The 10,128-nt window shown below is 39.0% G+C and overlaps 1 long non-coding RNA gene across 1 annotated transcript in view; it reads right to left on the minus strand.

Annotated features, from left to right (window-relative positions):
* The window catches only part of LOC146977280 (uncharacterized), a 96,422-nt gene extending 86,456 nt beyond the window's left edge, over positions 1-9,966 (minus strand). Inside the window, exons 1-2 of the long non-coding RNA XR_015037280.1 lie at positions 9,811-9,966; positions 9,387-9,469 (exon numbers count right to left, since the gene is read on the minus strand). This is a non-coding gene — a long non-coding RNA (uncharacterized LOC146977280). The remainder of the gene's footprint in view (positions 1-9,386; positions 9,470-9,810) is intronic.
* Positions 9,967-10,128: the final 162 nt, after the last annotated feature.

The following is a 10,128-nucleotide window of genomic DNA, read 5'->3' on the forward strand; positions in this document are numbered from 1 at the left end:
TGAGAAGTCGGTGATGGAGGCGGCCTGACGGGGTCACACAGCTACTGGGAGTGATCCTCGTGTGCTGCGGTGTGTGGCTGATGAGGAAACGACTCAGGAGTGTGTTCAATGTAGGATCCAAATCAAAAACTGTAAATATCTTCTAATTAAAAATCAATGTGACTGCACTTAATAACCTGAACCCAGAGGGCTGATATTAATTATAGAAGAAAATATGTATACGACAAAAGAAAAAGAAAAAAGAAAGAAAAAAGAAAAAGAAACTCCATGACTCCACACTGAACAAAATGCAGTGGGGCCTGAACATGTGCCTCCGTTGATATTTTGTCACAACTGTTATAACACGTCGCCATATAGTTCGGAGAGCAGTTTACTGTACGGGTGACTAATTATAGCCCATAACAATAAATCAAGCAAACAGCTGATTCGAAGACCTATAGCCTAACTACTGTCATAAATTCATCTGCGCACCTGCACACTCGTGTGTTTATTATGGCCTCCACTTGCTGCAGAGCTGAGATTCTGTTGGATATTTGAGGTTTCACAGTTTGGACCCAGCTCTCCTCCAGTCAGCAGCCGAGTCAGTCCATATAAAAGATCACGTTTTTAAAACTCTGAGGCCTGCAGACTCAATTTATGTCAACTTTGGTGATGGTTGTCAGTGCTTCTTGTATTGACCTATAGCTTACTCAAGAGAGTGCAGGGTTTTCTTTAAATAAAAAAAAAAGGAAAAGAAAAAAAACGTGGGGTTGACCCGGTGTGTGGAACAGGTTACTTTGACTCGTCCGGAACCATGGAGCGGGTGAGCTGCGCCATCTAGTGACTGTAGGCCAAGCGACCAAAAAAAAACTTAAAAACTTAAAACCTCAGGGTTCCTCTGCTGAAGCGAAATTTGAGTGGGTCAGGTATTTATTTAACATTTCTTATACCTGATATTGATAATTATGTTATCAATGTAGCCTCCAACTAACCTGATTATTTTGTGTAGCCTATATATAAACAATGGTTAAATAAAGAATGTTTTACCTGCAGTGAAAACTGTGTTTTTCTTTTATATATTTGATAGTTTAGTATACATACAGTATATTGAGACATTAGGAAATCTATAAGTTATGTTTATGTAATTGAAAACTAAATTTAACAGGACAAAATGACACTGAAGGAAATGGGGGAAAATAATACCACTTAATAAAAAGTTCAAATTCAACTGAAGAAAGTCCATTTTGAAAAGCAAACAAAAACCAAAAATATATATTGGGTCAAAACATCGCTACCGTGATTAATAGATTTTCAGTAGAGGTCAAACTATCAGAATCAGAATCATCAATGATCTATTTCATCTCACTTACATAAAAATAGAAAGTTTATGTTGAAGCTGAAAGTATAAACACTCACATATTGTGATAATGCTGAAGATCATTTTCTGGATCTTCAAGTTGCATTCCAAGAATATGTTTCAACATGAGTCGAGACATTGCAGAGTGGATCCCAAACAAGACTGAGGATACAGTGTGTAGGGAAGATGAACTCATTGCTTCTTGTGTGCCGTTAAATATACTGACAGATTTGTGGATACGTTTTTGGAGTCGTTATAAACCGACATAGTAACCAAGGATCAGCGCATCATAAACACAAACACAGAAAAGCTTGTCTTCAATGCTCGGAGCCAGTTCTAGCATTAAGTGTTTTTATTCCATGAATGAAAACCTCTGCAGGTGTGTCAGTCCTCTTTTAAGTGCAGGGGCAGACTGTTAACAAGGTATTGTCCACAATATTATTGTGCTGCTGTACAGCCTAAAAGCCATGTTTATGATATTACTGCTAGATTATTTGTGCTATGCATACACATGACAAAACAGGGCGTCTGCTTTGATTTATGCAAGAGCTTGTTGAGAACAACTTCCTGCTCTTACAGACACACCCTCCCACAAGTACACCTAAAAATAAATACACACTCTTCATTGTCAAAAAAGGCAGACACAAATTGTATGTTATGTGAACCAAATCCACAAAATATTTTAAATAGTCCCGCTGGTCCTTTAATAAAATGATTAAACTGCTCTACTATAAACATCTCTGAGGGATCAAATACAGAACAAAGGCCAAAATAATTTTGGGTTGCACACTACACTGCTTATTTATTGTGGCTTGCAATTGTTAAATTAACATTATACACTTGGTTTATTTGTCTGAATGAACAGTTTAATATAAGAATAAAAAAACATTGTTTCTTTTATCACTGACCACCATCTGCGGCTCCAAGTAAAAAGATGATTGAGTGTGACACGGCATTGAACAAGTGTATGAATTACGTTTTTGTCTTTTTTTTAAATTCATTTTCGTTTTATATTTCAATCTCCTGTGTGTTTGATCTTGAATGTTATTCGACATAACCTTAGAGCAATGAAGATTATTCTCATGAGTTTTGCCAGCAGCTGTCACTGCCATGGCAGCCTGTCCTTTTATGATACGACAGCACCCTCTGCTGTCCAAAGAGCTTCACTGCAGGATAACATCTGTACACAAACAACTTTTCTCTGGGAGGTGAAATTCAGTTTGAACAGAGATGTCAGATTATTATTTGTCTGTCACTGAACAACAGGAACAGTGATCTACTGAGCTATACTTGTTTATGATTTATATTATTTTTCTTTCCTCACCACTTTGAAAAGTTAAGATTAGCTACCTAACAGAAGGACAGGAGAGGGTCAAAACATGCAGGTGTGATGGGACAGTGCTTCACCTTTGACAGAGGGAGTCCTAATGTGTCAGTGACAAAAGTTATTATTATTAATGGTTGACAGTGTTGATTTTTTTTATTAATTAACTTTTTTTTTTCTCTTTCTTTTTAAAAAAAAAATATATTGCATGCCATATTCGGACACTATATATATTGTTGTATTGAAGCATGAATCCCTTGCATCTTTTTGTTAGAAGTTGCCAATATATTCTGAAGTTACTTACATAATTATCATAGTGGACATTATCACATTGTATGCATTGTGATGGAACGTGTTGTAAGTACTTAAGTTTCAGTAGTCTATAAAGGCCTATAGTATTTTTGAATGTGCACAAATCTTTTTCATTATTAGCTAAATTTTTTACAAATTCTTTTTTGTACACAGAATTTGGGAAAAATTCAAACACCAAATTAGTAAGGGAGTTACAAGTGAATCTGTACACAACAGCAACAATAAACCATTTTCTGACGTGCCCTTTCCGAAACATAAAAAAAGTCAACAATGACACCCAATAGCGTTGAATGAACTGAGATGTATGAGATATTCAAGGCGTTTAGTGTAGTTATGTAAGGTGTTGCCTGAAGTAGAGAACAGATCGGCCTGTGTGCCAGGACTAAAGCAACATCAAACGGCAGACGATAGCGAAACTTGAGTGTAGTGGAATGAAAGGCTGAGTTCTGCCAGTGTGATTGTTGGTTTTTAAAGGAACAGGCCCAGGAGGAGTAAATCAGACTTTGGTGTTTTGAGAAGGTGCAGCTCAAAATATCACATCTGAGGCTAAAGTTACATTGTTCAGAGGTATTTGTAGCTCACCGACATGCCTACCTGTCAGTCAATGAAATGTTCCCCGATTTCTGTTGCTGTCAGCCCTAATTCTACCCAGTCATAGTGAGCTGCCCTGCAGCTGTTGATGTGTGCTATGGCTTGCTCAAGTACATGACAGCACAGGAGTCTGTTGTCGAATCAGTCATCTGCCTCATGTTACAAAATGTAGTGGGCGAACCCCCCACCCCACCCCCCCGAGTTGTGCCACATGATAACAACAATTCTGCTCCAAATTGGAATTGCATGCAAAATCATGTGTAATCTGTCAACAGATGTGGTTTTCTTTTTATCATTTCTCTGAATCAGTGTACTTAAGTCCAAGGCTACAAAAACACAGATGCTAACTAAGAAGTTCTGCTTCAAGAATACACAAAAAGCAAAGGTGTGCCATGTGTGCTATAGTTATGCGGTGAAGTCAGAGAATTTCCCAACATAACAAGGTTAATAAAGTTCATAACCAGCTGAATCTCTATCGGATAAATACAGGAAGGTTGACTTCAATGCAACTGACTTAGCCACCATGGAGTTCTTCAGTGTGATCCCTTTCTGTAAATATCTGAGAACAGACCAGAATCATTATAGTATATAGTGTTATTGGTTTAATCTTTAAGTGACAAACTATTTAGATGTACATTTTTCATTATCTTTACAGACATTTGAACAAAAAATTACCATAATAGCATGTTCGGTTTTTTTGATTTTTTAAAAGTATTTTTGCGGGCTTTAATTGATAGGATAGTCAGAGAGACAGGGAGGGGGAATGACAGGCACTAAAGGGCCAACGGGGGATTCGACCCGGGGCCAGTTGCAGCAGGGACTATAGTCTGTATATGAAGTGTCTGGTCAACCCAGTTAGCTACACGACGCCCCGTCATGGCATGTTTTAATGTGATCTCTTTATTTTTCCGTCATGTTTTGACTGTAATGTTGAAAGATTCAATTCAAGGCCTCTAGAAACATGTTACAAAACAAATCAACAACACTTGAGTCGTGGATGTCCCCCTTAGACCGGCTGCTACTCTTGTTAGGAGCAACAAAACCACCGACAATATCTCAGCGCATTCAGAAACTAAAACAGGTCTTTGTATTGGAATGTATGACTGCAAATCTACAGCTACAAACTGATACTTTTAAATCTATGTTGTATGTCAGAAACATGGTTACACAATACAATACCTTATTGTTTAAGTGAGATGGGTTCTGTAACAAATTATGTTATTATAATGGCATGTCAAATGCCATAGCTGTAACACAATTATGTTGCAAACACAATGTGTTCTACTTATTGAAACTATAATTACTTTTATTTATTTTATTTTTTAGGGCACGGTGTCCTGTGTCAGGCAATCCATTGTTCTGTGAAATAACAAGAAAATTGAATAAGAAGCCAAAAGAATATATGTATAAATCTGTCAGTTGTATAGTTTTTTTGTTTGTTTGTTTTTTCAAATTTCCACGTTAGCATCTTTTCTACTGAAATAATCAGGAATTATCATCTCGAACATACAACGCAAGCACAAAATAATGATGAAAGATGAGGGTATTTTAAGTGTGCAATAGAAGCACTGGATCAATGAAGACCAAAACTCAAACTAAAAAAGCAATCCATTGGAACTCCCAGACTCTTTCCGCCAAAAAAAAAAACATAATAATAAACTAATCAACAACTAGTTCTCAGCAAAAATGTCTTAGAAGAATAATTTTGTAATAATGATTTAGAAATAATATAATTGTGAAGCAGACATCATTCTCATTATCAATTGTTTGAGATCTTATCAACAATATCACACATGTTTGTCTGATATGTAGGAACCTTAAAAGCAGTCTACCAGATGTATGAGACAACCAGGGAACATGTGTGGCATCTCGTGTGAGGCCATGTTACATTGTTTGAGCATGCAAAGCCACTGCTTCTCCGTTGTCTTATGCTAAATGGGTTCTTTACATGCTTTTCACTCATTCAAGTTTCTTAAATAGCAGCCCAGCTCCAACCACAGAATCCCTCCTAGTAAGAGAAGACGTTTAATCTCAACCATCAGCTGGAAGTTTAAATGAGCTGTGGGGAATGGGAGAAGACAGCCAACTCTCCCTTCACAGGCCTAATAGTCTCCACCATCAGCCGCACTTCATACACAACCGCTGGCTGGCAGATTAGAAGGAGGGCTCACCGCAAACACATAGGCAGACGCACGCACCAGTAGACCAGAGGATTCAAATTCATATTTACATGTAGCTCTGTTCAAAGAACGCAGAGGAAATGCAGAAATTATGATATATATGCATGCAGATATTCAATGGTCTTCTTTAGGGTAATGCAGAAATACACACACACATTGCTTTTGTGTCGACTGTAGTTGGATGTGCATCAGCAGTTTTGATTGTCCTGTCTCTGTAAATTGATTTCACATTTCCAGGAGTTCCTTCTGATGGTGATGTTACACACTCATCCATCATCCATCTTCAGGAAAATGCACAGAAGGTAGGTGGAGCCCTCTACAGGCTTCCATCACACTTCTCTGACCAGCAGTAAAGTGAATCACAAGAGGCAAACCTGGAACTACAGTACTACACAAACTACTGTGAACTACTGGCAGAGTGCCTCGACAGACCATAACCATGAAAATATAACCACTCGCCTAAAATTGATTAATCCTCAGCAAGGCATGACCAGGAAGTTCGTGAAAAAGGCTAAGATACTTCACTTGTAAACAGAACAGACACTGGTCTAGATTAACAGCATATCATATCATTCTTCTTAACACTGGATCATGCCAAAAAAAAAAACAGAGCTAAAAGACAGATAACACTGACTTTAAATCCACCAATGATCGATGATAATGTTTTCCCAAAAACTGCTGGCTAAGAAGTTTGGCATATACGTAAACTTAAAAGGATGATGGGTCAATGTTGTGTTCACCATCTGTTTCTGCTGCCCCTGGTGGCCAAAAAAAAAGAGCTTTCGCAGGTTTGAGATCTATTGGGTCTGGCATCTTGAGCGTTTTGTGTGGGTTTAGAGAACAACTGTAGTCTCACCCATTGTGTGACATTGAGAGATAGAGTAAAAACCACTGTTGTTGCCTCACACTCTGGCAGAGCTCTTCAAGCAGAAGAGATGGCTCATCACTGGAAGTCCACATCACAGAAGAAGATTTATATGATTTGATGCTTCGAAAACTAAAACCATAGTTCAGTCACAAGAATAGTCAGAGCATGCTTCAGCTGTTGTTGGTTTCACAATAACTCCCAAAATAGTGCATAATAAATCCTGAGTACTCTGGCAGTAAACTGAAAAAAGGACAAAAAGCAGAACAACTGCCAACAAAGGCCACAATGAAGAAATATAATAAAATATTACTATAGCCTACTCTGTCATGACAGCTTTTTCTGTTTGTTTGTTTGTTTTTTTGCTTTTTAAACCATTTTCTGGTTTGCACATTCCTCACCTGTCCACTAGGTGTCCAGTGTCACCTCTCTGAGCCCAGATCAGCTGCTGTACCTTCCCAGCAGTTTGTTAGTTCCAGTGTCTAAGGCCCAATCCCATTTCACCCCTTGGCCCTACCACTAATAGAAGTCACAACTGACTCATGATGACAGTATAGTATTCATAGTGTGGGGGCTGCCATATTGTCTGTTACCTTGGTGCATTAGAGAACTTGACATTGCTGTTACCATGTACAGTAATTGCTCTCTTTACCCAGTAAAAGATTGATCATCACATAGTTACTTGACATGTAACCGATAAGGGAGTCTGTAAAGAGTAATTGACTTGAAAAAAGCATACAAATCTGGGAGTGAATCAAAAAATATGGTGAAATAAAACAGTTAAATGAGACTTAAAATACCCCCAGTTACTCAAGTTTACTCTCAGATTCAACAGATTGGGCGACATGCTGCAAAATCATGATGCAGATTGTTAGAACTTCAGGGTTTGATGACAACTAATCTAATGGCTGTGCAGTTACCAGCACGACACATCATATACTCAACGCCCTGAGGTGAACAACAGAACAGCACCAAGAAAGGATTCAGGCCTTACCTGAGCCCCAGCTTTCTACTACCACTCCACTTGACCCCTGGCGGTGTTGGTCAATCGACTGGGTGGTTGGGGATGGTCATCAGCAACACTTTTCTCCACGGCTACCATTCCAACAATCTTAGCTAGACTACGCCTGCAATCCAACTTTAAGGAACTGCTCTGTTTATGCCCAACTTTATAACAGGAAGCAGGAAACAGAGCTCTGCCATTTTGCTGGCAGGACGCCCTGATGGACAACTTGGAAGCGCCTTGCCAGGTCTAGCGAGTTTGGAAACTGCTCTCCTCGGGTAGTGTACACACCAGGCCCTGCTCTCCTCACTCCTTTCATCATCTGGCCTCCTTTTTCCAACCACTTCACGAGTACTAGCGCTATGAGCCACCTCGTAACTGCTGCACATTTTGGGATTGCTTCATGCACATTCTAGCATGGCGACCATAAACTACAGCACAGTAAAATAAAACCTTCAATTTCTTGGTATGTGAAGGAATTCACAGGAATTGAGGCACCAGGTCGGTGCTACGGCCTGTTTCCTCCAGAAATCCAAGTGTGATCCTCCAGGTTGTCGCCTAAAATCATGAAACTTCACTGTGTACATTTCTGGACACAAAACCACCATTAACCGAGTCCTGCAGCTGCTCTCAACTTTCCCCACTAAAGCATTCAGAGCCAAAAAGGACATTCTTGTTAAAGCCATGTATTTTCTGATGACATTATCTAATGGTTCAAAAACTGTGTCGGTTGAATTTTCATCAAAATGTGGCAGCAAAGTGTGCACCTGGTCAATATCAATTTCTGCACCTGGCCCCACAACTTTGTCTCCTATTCTTTATATAGACTTGTGTGAGCAACAACAAATGATAATTGTGCCAATAGTCTACTGTGCATGTATGTGAGGGTTCTTGCAGCAACACTTTTTTTTAATGAACTGAATACAATGCAGGCATAAGACTATCAGACTAATAATGTGGTCCTCTCAAATTCCTGTTTCCTAGTAACTAGAGAGGCAGAGAAGAGAGAATCACACAGGATGCATCTCAGATACTAAATGCCATAAAACAATACAATATACCTCGACCAGACCTCTGTCCGTTTCAGGGATTTGTGATTGGCAGAAAAATGCCTCAGCATTGGAAACATATTACCCTTTCAGCCTATTCCAGCAAGCACTTTATAGTTCTATTAAAGGAGAAGCTCCAAGCACAGTGGTACAAACAGCTACAGCAATTCAAGAGCGACAGTGCAAATTAGTTTATATCAAACTATAGCAGTTCAACAACTACTGAAGAATCATAACGGTAGAATTTCTATAATAATCTGCAGTTTACACATAAGACATAGGCCTTTGTGTAGCCTACTTAGTTAAGAACCAATACTACCACTGATAATTGAAGCAAGCAGATATAAAATCTTTTAAGAGTTAGTGGGTTTACAAAAGAGATAAAAAAGTCTGCAGACACACTGGCTGCTGTGTGACCTTTTAAACTTATAGCCACAGTAAAGCGGCCTTGAGCTAAATACTAGCATGCCCAATAACAATGCAAAGAGGCAGATGTTAAGTCGATGAACGATGGACCAACTGACCCAAAATAGGTTCTTAATAAACAACACTGAAAAGATGGCTGCAAACACAACTGACACAAGTAGTACTGAAGCCATCGGCCAATTTGCAACTCAAGTAAAATACTCAAAACAAGGTTGACTTCAGCCATCAGCCCTTAACATAGCACTGTCAACTGAGCATATACATGGATTTGTAAATGATAACATGTTTTCAGTGTCTTACCTGTATGATCATCAGGTGTTGGATCGCTGCCAGACTCCAAATCCTCTATGTGCTCTGCAACACTGCTCCTTCACCATGGGGAACTGCAAATCAGAAGTCATATTTTTTCCATTATTACTAGGTTCTTTTCATGTTGAGTGAGTATGCATCCTACCATTTTGTGAATGAAGATTCATTTAAGCTGTACCACTGGCTAAATATATTACAGAAACACAGCCTGAACAGTGTTCTCTTCCTTGCTGTAAATCATTTTGACCAGCAGGAGCCCCTAGTGAACACTTGAAGCCTCAGTCCTGGAAGCCCTGTTTGTGCATCACTTACATCAAACGTGAATTTATGCCATTCTTACACAAGAGTAAATGGAAACACACAGTAACATAAGATGACATGATAGCTGTGTTCACCCTATTTTCGAGCAAATTACCTGCAACAGGTGCCCGGTCGGTTTTCTGCAGTGGGATTCAAACCGTAAATATGATGAGAAGGGTTTACAGTAACAAAGGTCTCGCAGACAAAAACTGGATATGAACGTCTTTGAACCTGTAAATAAATGTCCCTCTGAGTTTGGCCTTCAACTGCGGCCTGTTCCTGCAAGCAGCAGCACGAACAGCACGCGCCAAATGCATTTAGCCTATTCAAATATTCAAATCGCTTAGCTCCGCCCACAACAGGAAACACGACTTTATAAATCAAATTATAAGATAGATAATGGATTTGTAAATGCACCAATATCGTAAATTTA

Source organism: Trachurus japonicus, chromosome 12, assembly GCF_045865225.1.
Source record: "Trachurus japonicus isolate A0001 chromosome 12, Traja_1.0".
Lineage (NCBI taxonomy): Eukaryota > Metazoa > Chordata > Actinopteri > Carangiformes > Carangidae > Trachurus > Trachurus japonicus.